At 54.0% G+C, this 8,524-nt stretch overlaps 1 protein-coding gene across 4 annotated transcripts in view; it reads right to left on the reverse strand.

The window, feature by feature from the left end:
• The window catches only part of SCN8A (sodium voltage-gated channel alpha subunit 8), a 61,107-nt gene extending 52,792 nt beyond the window's left edge, over window positions 1–8,315 (reverse strand). For all 4 annotated transcript variants that reach the window (XM_063359169.1, XM_063359167.1, XM_063359170.1 and 1 more), the window contains exon 1: window positions 8,182–8,315. The gene's annotated coding sequence lies outside the window, so the exon portion shown is untranslated. The remainder of the gene's footprint in view (window positions 1–8,181) is intronic.
• Between the last annotated feature and the right edge of the window lie 209 nt (window positions 8,316–8,524).

The following is an 8,524-nucleotide window of genomic DNA, read 5'->3' on the forward strand; positions in this document are numbered from 1 at the left end:
AGTACCTGGGGCATTTCCAGCAGCCAGAACATCTGGTGCAAAGTGCCCTTCCATGGGATTTCAGGTTATTCCTTGCAACTGCTTCGCTCTATGCCAACCTAAAGCTGCACCACATGTGGAGAACTTAATCAAACGTTGTTTCCATCTCCGGTTTTATTTGGAGATCCAAAAGCCTTAAGCATAGATCTCCCTCCTTCTGTAACCACGCAGCGCAGGCTGGGATTCTTCTCCCATCAACTTGACCAGGTATTTCCGGTGTAATAACAATAAAGACTCAAAAAAGATGGCAAAAGGGGGAGAGAAAAGCCGCCACCTTGGTCACATTATCTCCAGAAACATCACAGAACAGCCTGCTGATATTAAGGAAAAATTAATTTATTCTATTCTTGCAGCATTTGCATGCATTTAATTACCAAATTTCCCACATACTGTGAAACTATAGAGCAGCATTGGGGATGTGGTCTAATTGAATGGCACAGATAAATACACGAGGCCTGAATTTAGAAACCAAAGTAGCTCAGGGACACAGCATAAAAAAGGGGAAAAAAAAAAAAAAATGACGGCACAAACGAATGCCTGATTGGTATGCACAATTACACCGCCGGCAACTGGAAGCAACCGACCGATCTGCTAAGTGGCCAGCTAAAAAACAAAATAAAACAACGTCCCCCCCCAAATCTGGTACGCAGCAGCCCAGCGCAGGGGGCTGCAGGGGCCCTGGTCGTCGGTGAGCGCAGACATCGGATGCTCTACTGACACCGGCCCTTCACTCCCAACCCCTGCTCCGGCAACGGGTGCTCCCTCTCTGGGCTCCCACTTGTTCCATATAAATCCATAACCGCGATTTAATTTCTTGGGAAGTTCTTGCCTGTCCTGACTTTGTTTTCCCAATAAATGATCCCTCATTATGATAATGGACAAAACTAGGATGTAAACTGAAAGGATGGGACTGGAATGTTTATTTAATTCCTTAAATCACACCTGTATAGCACTTTTTATATCTTTGATAGCTCAGCATTACATATCCTTAGGACGACGAGCCGTGCTGCGCGGCTCCAACCGCCAACCCCGATCTTTACGTTAATCCAGCGCACACAGACCGGATACTTCTGAGAGCTGTTTTACTTAAAAAACCAAACCCATACAGACAAAGGGTTTGGAACACCTCTGCTCCAGCAGCTCCCCGAGTCACCGCGCGGGGCCAACACACCTGCAGCCCCAGCAGTGGGTACAGCCGGGGGCGAGGAGCAATCTGAGTGTTATGGAAGGAGAAAAATAGTGAGAGCGTCAAGGATGTCCACCGTCAAGATCTAACGTTTTTCTCAGCAGGAAGAAAAGAAAACCGCAAAACAACAACAAATTTTCACGTGAGGATACAATAATATTTTTCAGTATACACGGGAAGAACAGAGTGAGTTTAGAGTGTACAAATATCTGCTAAAAAAACCCACAAAATCCCTCCCAAACCAGCCACACCGAAGGCAGGTGTCAGCACATCTGCTTCTTGGGTGAATTTTGCCTAATTTGGCAAAACATTCAGCTGTAGGGGCCTCTGCGGGAAGCAGAGTCAAGAGGGTGAGCTGGCGTTCGCTCCTGCCCCTTTGCGTGTGTTTCAGTTCGTTACCAGAGGGTATTCAGAAAACATCAGGCATCATGTAATTATTTGATTTTTAAAAATAAAACTACTCCTTAAAGACCTTTACTAAAATTAGTCCTTATCCGCATGTTGACTGAATGAAAAAATCGCAAACCATCTTCATCCTGAAGGTGTCAGGATTTAAGTAGAAAAGTTTCTCTGTGGGAAGAGACACAGAAAGGGAAAATAATTTGTCCGCGGTCACCTGGTGGTAGACCTGGCAGCTGATCACAAGCACTGGGACTCCCCCAGGCTCCAATCCTTTTAATAACGGGCCATATCTAATGAACGCCCACCATCTCCTCTCGTTTCTGGTGGCCTCCAACCCCACTGAGGTTCCTCCTGCCTCCGAAGGTCCGTGGCCGCACTCCCGGGGACTTTGGGGGAGTCAGGAATTCGTCCTGGAGTTGGGTGCTCAGAGCTCCCTGGGGCCAGATCGCATCTTTACACACACATTTCCCAAAGATTTTACACTAGAAGAAATGCTGTACTGAGCTGCCCATTTGCTAAGATTTAATTATTTTTTCTAAATGTTCCCAGCAGTCCATTTACTGGTACATTATGAAATATTCTAATAAATTATTCAAGCTGATTGTCAAAATAAATTAAAAACACACTTTTGAGGCAATATCTTTGCTTTAATACATTTCCTCATTTATTAATTTGCAAGATTCAGTCATTCACGTCTCCCAGTTCCTTCGAGAGAGAGCTCTTTGATGGGAGTTTTCATGTGACCCAGGCAGACACACGTGGCTTTTGGTTTGAATGCACAGGGTTGGGGCAGAAAGGCAACAGCCCCCCAAAATTCTACTGCCCCAGAGCCTAAAAAAAGCTTCAAGCCAAACCAAAATAGCCCTGCAGGAATGAGCAATCCCGTGCCTGGAAATGGCCTTTGGGAGAACTCACTGATCTTCTCCGTCTGCAGTAAATTCTGGGCCTAGAACAGGGCAATTTTATCAATGAGCAGGCACAGCAACACAACTGCTGGGGGGCATCAAGAAGAGCGTGGCCAGCAGGTGGAGGGAGGTTCATCCTCCCCCTCGGCTCTGCCTTGGGGAGGCCACACCTGGAGCGCTGGGTCCAGTTCTGGGCTCCCCGGGTCAAGAGGGACAGGGAACTGCTGGAGAGGGGACAGCAAAGGGCTACCGAGATGCTGAGGGGACTGGAACATCTCTCTGATGGAGAAAGGCTGAGGGATTTGGGGCTCTTCAGTCTGGAAAAAAGACGGCTGAGGGGGGACCTTATCAACGCTTCTAAATACTGAAAGGGGGGGTGTCAGGAGGATGGGGCCAGGCTCTTCTCAGTGGTGCCCGGGGACAGGACAAGGGACAACGGGCACCAACTTGAGCATGGGAAGTTCCACCTAAACATGAGGAGGAACTTCTTTGCTGTGAGGGTGGCAGAGCCCTGGCACAGGCTGCCCAGAGAGGTCGGGGAGTCTCCGTCTCTGGAGACATCCCAAACCCGCCTGGACGCGTTCCTGTGCCACCTGCTGTGGGTGACCCTGCTCTGGCCGGGGGTTGGACTGGATGATCTCCAGAGGACCCTTCCAAGCCTATGATTCTATGACATTTTCACTTTCAAGCAACAGCTATCCTTCTGTTGCTGGTTGTTTTCCCTACCCCAGGTAGAAGATTGCCAAAGTTCCCGGCAAACCAAGTGGAGTTGAAGGGCAGAGCCCAGAGAGAGGAGGAACGCTCCTGCTCTGGGCTGAACGTGAGCACACCCCTCTACGGGTACGGGAATGAACAGCAGCGCAGGGAGGAGAGAGAACCGTGAAAGCAGAAATATTAGAAAACACATTAATATTGTGTTATCGTTTGAGAAACCCACAACAATTTATTGTCATTTAGACAATTATTCTCTCACCCAATGACCCCTCCCCACCCGGGAAGGGGAATCAGGAAAAATATAGAAACATGGGGGTTGAAATATAACCAGATTTAAAAGAGTAGGACTAAATAATTAACATTAATGACACTAAAGAACCAGTATTGATCCCGATACCAGTATAAGGATCGTACCCAGACCACTCCCTCAGCAGGAAGCCGTGCGCTGCCCACAGGGACAGACAATGCGGGACCCTGCGAGCGCCGTGGCTGCAGGAGGAAGGGAAGGGCTCAGGGCTCCGGCACCGGGGCGAGGAGTTCTCTGGACCACCACCATCAAGGAAGAGAGAGAACTTCGTGGCAAACTTTCTAATTTATATCGAATGTGATGTTCATGGTATGAAATAATCCTGGTAGCAGCTTGGGTCAAGGTCTCACTCCTCCTCGTCCCCGCACCTCAAAAACACTGAGACCTTGAAACCTGCACCCCAGAGCTGGTGATAAAGTAAATATTTTCACCGATTCAGACACTAGTCTTCTAAAAGCGCAGTTTTCCCGGGCACGAGAAGAGAAGTTAGTCCTGTATTGCTCAAACCAGGACGTACCGGAAGATGCTTTCATGAAAACCAGAGGAGCTGAAGACCCAGCGCTGGGGGCTCTTCCAGTCCCCGCAGCGGCAGCAGGACAGCTGGAAAGTCACCCCGGCAGCCGCAAGCGCCCACCCTGGGCTCCCCCGTCGGCCCTCGCTCAGAGCTACTCGCGTTTGTCACCAATCCCACGGGGACCTGGGGATCCGCACAGACGGAGCCAGCCCAAGGGCAGCACTTCAGCTTCCCCTTTTTAAAGCCCAACTTCTGAACAAAGAATTGTTCAAAATTGTTATCGTGCAAAGACACTAACCCAAATTCAACTCCTTGTTGGGTTCACTCAGCCTACCAGTCACCATAAAATAGGAGCGAGGTAACGGTTATTCTATACAATAAATTTGGAAGAATTCATGTAATGTTGTGGAGCACTCGGATAGCGTGATCACAAGTGGGACAAATATGAGGGAGGGGAACAAACCACCCCCCTCCTCGTTCTCCGCTCCGGCACAGGGGATCTGGGAATCCCTGCAACATGCTGGAGCACAACTCACGCAGGCTGGAGCCACACCACCATCAACCCTCGTCTTCTCCCCATGCACCTCCCGTCAGGAGGGCCTACAGGAAAGCTGGGGAGGGACTTTTTACATGGGCTTGTAGCCATCGGACGAGAGGGAACAGTTTTAAACTGGAAGAGGGAGAGGGGTGAGATGAGATCTGAGGAAGAAATCCTTGGCTGTGAGGGGGGTGAGCCCCTGGCCCAGGTTGCCCAGAGAAGCTGGGGCTGCCCCATCCCTGGAGGGGTTCAAGGCCAGGTTGGCCGGGGCTTGGAGCAACCTGGGCTGGGGGAGGTGTCCCTGCCCAGGGCAGGGGGTGGCACTGGGTGAGCTTTAAGGTCCCTTCCAACCCAAACTGTTCTGTGATTCTATGATCTGCTCAGAGATGGCCCTGCCCTGGCATCAGCCGTTCCTGGCTGTCCTAACATGACCATCCTGCCCACCAATGTCACCAGACACTCCATACAAGTCCATCTCCTGCTGCAACAGCATTGTTTGCTGCCCAGCCTGGAGAGCTCTTTCCCGCTCAGGTGGGACGGATCCCACACCGAAGGGCCTGTGCATCACACAGGTCACCTTAAACCACTGTGGAGGATTAAACCCACAAATGGCCACAGGACACAGTACCCAGCTCTGCACCTTCCCAGTGACAGGCTCCTGAGAGGCGCTCTGATTTTTAACGATATTGAGCACTGACACCTCTTAGATTTCCGCGGAAGTGCTGGGAATTCAACTTGCCCGGAAACAAAGACAAGTTTTCATTATTCTTGTCTTCAGAACAACACTACTCTGGCCTAGCACTAGTTATAGAAACAATTTTGTCTGTGCCTGGGCATGCCCTCAGCCGGGAAAAGCAAGCTGAAGCACCGGGGACAGATCTGTAAGTGACTTGTGATGAGCTTCCACTGCTCTGGTTTTCACAGATCCTTCCTCTAAACCCAACGCCAGAAACATCCTCTCAATGGCCAAGGAGAGCCAGATATTGCAGAGTTTGCCCCAAGAAGCTGCAGCAGTTTCCACCCCCCTCCCAGGAGCCAGGCTGGTTCCCAAACACACAGAAACAGAGAACTGCGCCCAGGGGGGTTTTATCTAGTTTTAAAATGTGTATGGTAAGTTCTAGTAAAAATAAGTAACAGCGTACACATATCAAGGGGAAAAAAAAAAAAAAAAAAAAAGAGAGAGAAATGGGGATGGCTTTTAGTTATTTTCAGTATTTTCTGCTCCCTACTTCTCCAGCAATGAAGGTTTTAGTTATGGAATTCTAAGACCACCACCTGTAAAGTTCACATTCAACAATGAAAAATATTACTGCTTTTTAAAAACAAACAAACAAACAAAAGAACTCTTGGAATTCACTGCTGAGAATATTTTATTTATAAATATAAACTCCTCACACCTTTCTGCTGGCACAGGAACAGCAGGAGTAACATAGAATGGGACTTTTTAGGTCTTAGATAGCAAGATTTTTGCATTTTGAAATGGCTGGTTTCAGAAAGCAGCAATTTCCCAGTTTTGCCCTGCCCCCACTGGCTGCTCTTCCTTCCCAGGAATATCCCATGTGCTAGTGTGCTCCCCTGGGCAGGACCCGCGCTCTGCCATGGGGCAAGAGAGAGGGGGGAGAGGGCAGAAGTTACTCTGCCTTTGGGGCAGCGTTTAAAGAGTGGAAGATGGGGCAGAGTGTGACGAGCCAGCCTGGAGTCTCAGCTAAGGTCACGGCGGGTTTTTAACGCACCTCTGCACCCACCTCCTCTGGACTCGTGCTCTCCACGACTGCCCACCCCGCACAGAAGTGGAATAGTGGGACATAAGGGGGAAAGTCTGAGCATTTCGTTACTCCCGAACCCCCCAGACTGAGCCAAAAGCCCAGCAGGGACGAGCCTCCTGCCCCGCTGCCACTGTCACACGTCCCCACGTGTGGCCTCCTCTCTAGGGTTGCTTAAATTATTTTCCCCGCGCTTGTTCTCAACTCCAGCGCTTCCGTTTTGTTCTTTTTCCACACCTTCTCTACCCCAAACCCTTTCTCTGAACACAACAATCAATTATTGATTCCAGCCCATCTGTTGATGCCGATGGCAGCTGTGGCGGTCGATGGTGGATGGAAATCCTGTGACCACACGGACACGGGAGTCGCATGCGGACGCTGTTGCCAACTGCCTCCCCGGTCATTGACAAATAGTGAGGATCAATTGGCATGTGAAGCCGTATCAGCTCATTTTAAGGAGAAAGTGTGCAAAACGTGCCAAGCAGAGCCCCAGCCGAAACCACTGCTGGGAGGGAGGGGATGCCGCGGTTTAGATTTTCGAGCCCCTTCGCTTTCACTCCGCGCTGACTTTGTGCCTGTCTTATTTCACCTCCTTCAGCCGAGGGTGAGAGCACACCCGCGCCTGGTGTCCTGCGACACGCCATCGCTCGCTCTTCTCTGTACTGCAAACCCAGCTCCCCCTCCACGCACAAATACCCACATCGTGGTACTCCCCCCCCCCCCAGCACGGTATCTATACCATGATCTAGATCGGAGACATACGTGTCAGCTTATATAACCGGGGAAGGGTTTGTGATGGGGCCAGGCCCCTCTGCCTGGGGTGGGTGACAACCCTGAGAGGGGGCACACATCCCAAGGGTCGCTGTCCCCCCTCCCCCCCCCCAGCCCGTCCTGGGGTCAGAGGAGCCCGAAAAAGGACATTTCCAGGCCCCCTCCTTCCAGAGGGGGCTGCCAGGCACCCCCCGGGGGTAAACCAGCACTGTCACCCGTTTTCCTCTCTTTTCCCCTAAAGATACTAATTGGGTGGCGTGGGGGGTCGGGCTCCTACAGCCCCCCCGCCCCATTACAGCCACCGGGGTGATAGGGTCCGGGTGGGCCACAGGGGCGATGCTGCAGCCGCAAAAGGGCCAGGTGACATTTCTGCACCCCACAGCCCCTCAGCCCCCCCACAGCCCCCCCCAAACCCACCTACAGCCCGTCCCCAGACCCCCAAATTCCTCCACTGTCCCCCCCCACGTCGGGCCCGCCGCCCCCCCCCCAAGCCCAGCACCCCCCCAAGGGGACATCCCCAGCGGTGTCCCCCCCCCACAACCGCCCCCTCCCCTCCAGCCCTCGCCCAGCTCGCCCGCAGCTCCCGCCCGCTCCCCTCCCCCACACCGGGCACCATTTGCACCAGGCGCGGGGGGGTCGACTGGGGTGGGGGAGGGGGACACACAGATTTTTAATGGAAAAAGGCTCGTGAGCGCGCAGCGGCCTCTCCCCAGGGAGGAAAAACCCCCAGTGAAGCCGAAGCCGCCCCCGCCACCCCCGGGCCTGCGGGGGCGAGGGGAGCCCCAGAGCCGCCCCGCGCACCTCCCCTACGGCGCCCTGCCCCCCGCCTCCCCTGGCGGGACCGGGGAGGGCCGAGGGAGACCGGGGACGGACGGGCGGAGCGGGGACAGGCCGCCCCGGGACGCAGCGGCCTCCCGCGACCCGCTCTGCGGCAAAGCGGCGGCCGGCGGGGCGGGATGAGGAAAATAACGATAACCAGGCCCGGGGAGGAAGGGCGGGGGGAGCCCGGCCCCCCCCCCCGCGGCCGCGGGGCTGGACTCACCGCGGCGGCGGCTCTAGCGCGTCTCCGGGCCGGACTGCGGCGGGGCGGGAGCTGCGGGGGGGACTGCGGGTGTCGCCATCTTGGTGCGCCGGCGCCACGCCCCCCGCGCGCTGCCCGCCCCGCCCAGCGCCGGCTGCCGGCAGGGGGCCGAGGGGCGGGGCCGAAGTGCCGGCTCCGCGCGCGGGGGGGCGGGGCCAAAAGCCCGGCACGGGGCTGAGGGGGCGGGGCCAAAGCGCCGGCTCAGTGCTGAGGAGGCGGGAGCAACCCCCGGCACGGAGCTAAGGGGGCGGGGCCAAACGCCGCCCGGTGTGGGGGCGTGGCCAAACTCCCTGTAGGTTGAGGG

This window comes from Chroicocephalus ridibundus, chromosome 24, assembly GCF_963924245.1.
Source record: "Chroicocephalus ridibundus chromosome 24, bChrRid1.1, whole genome shotgun sequence".
In the NCBI taxonomy this organism is placed as follows: Eukaryota; Metazoa; Chordata; class Aves; order Charadriiformes; family Laridae; genus Chroicocephalus; species Chroicocephalus ridibundus.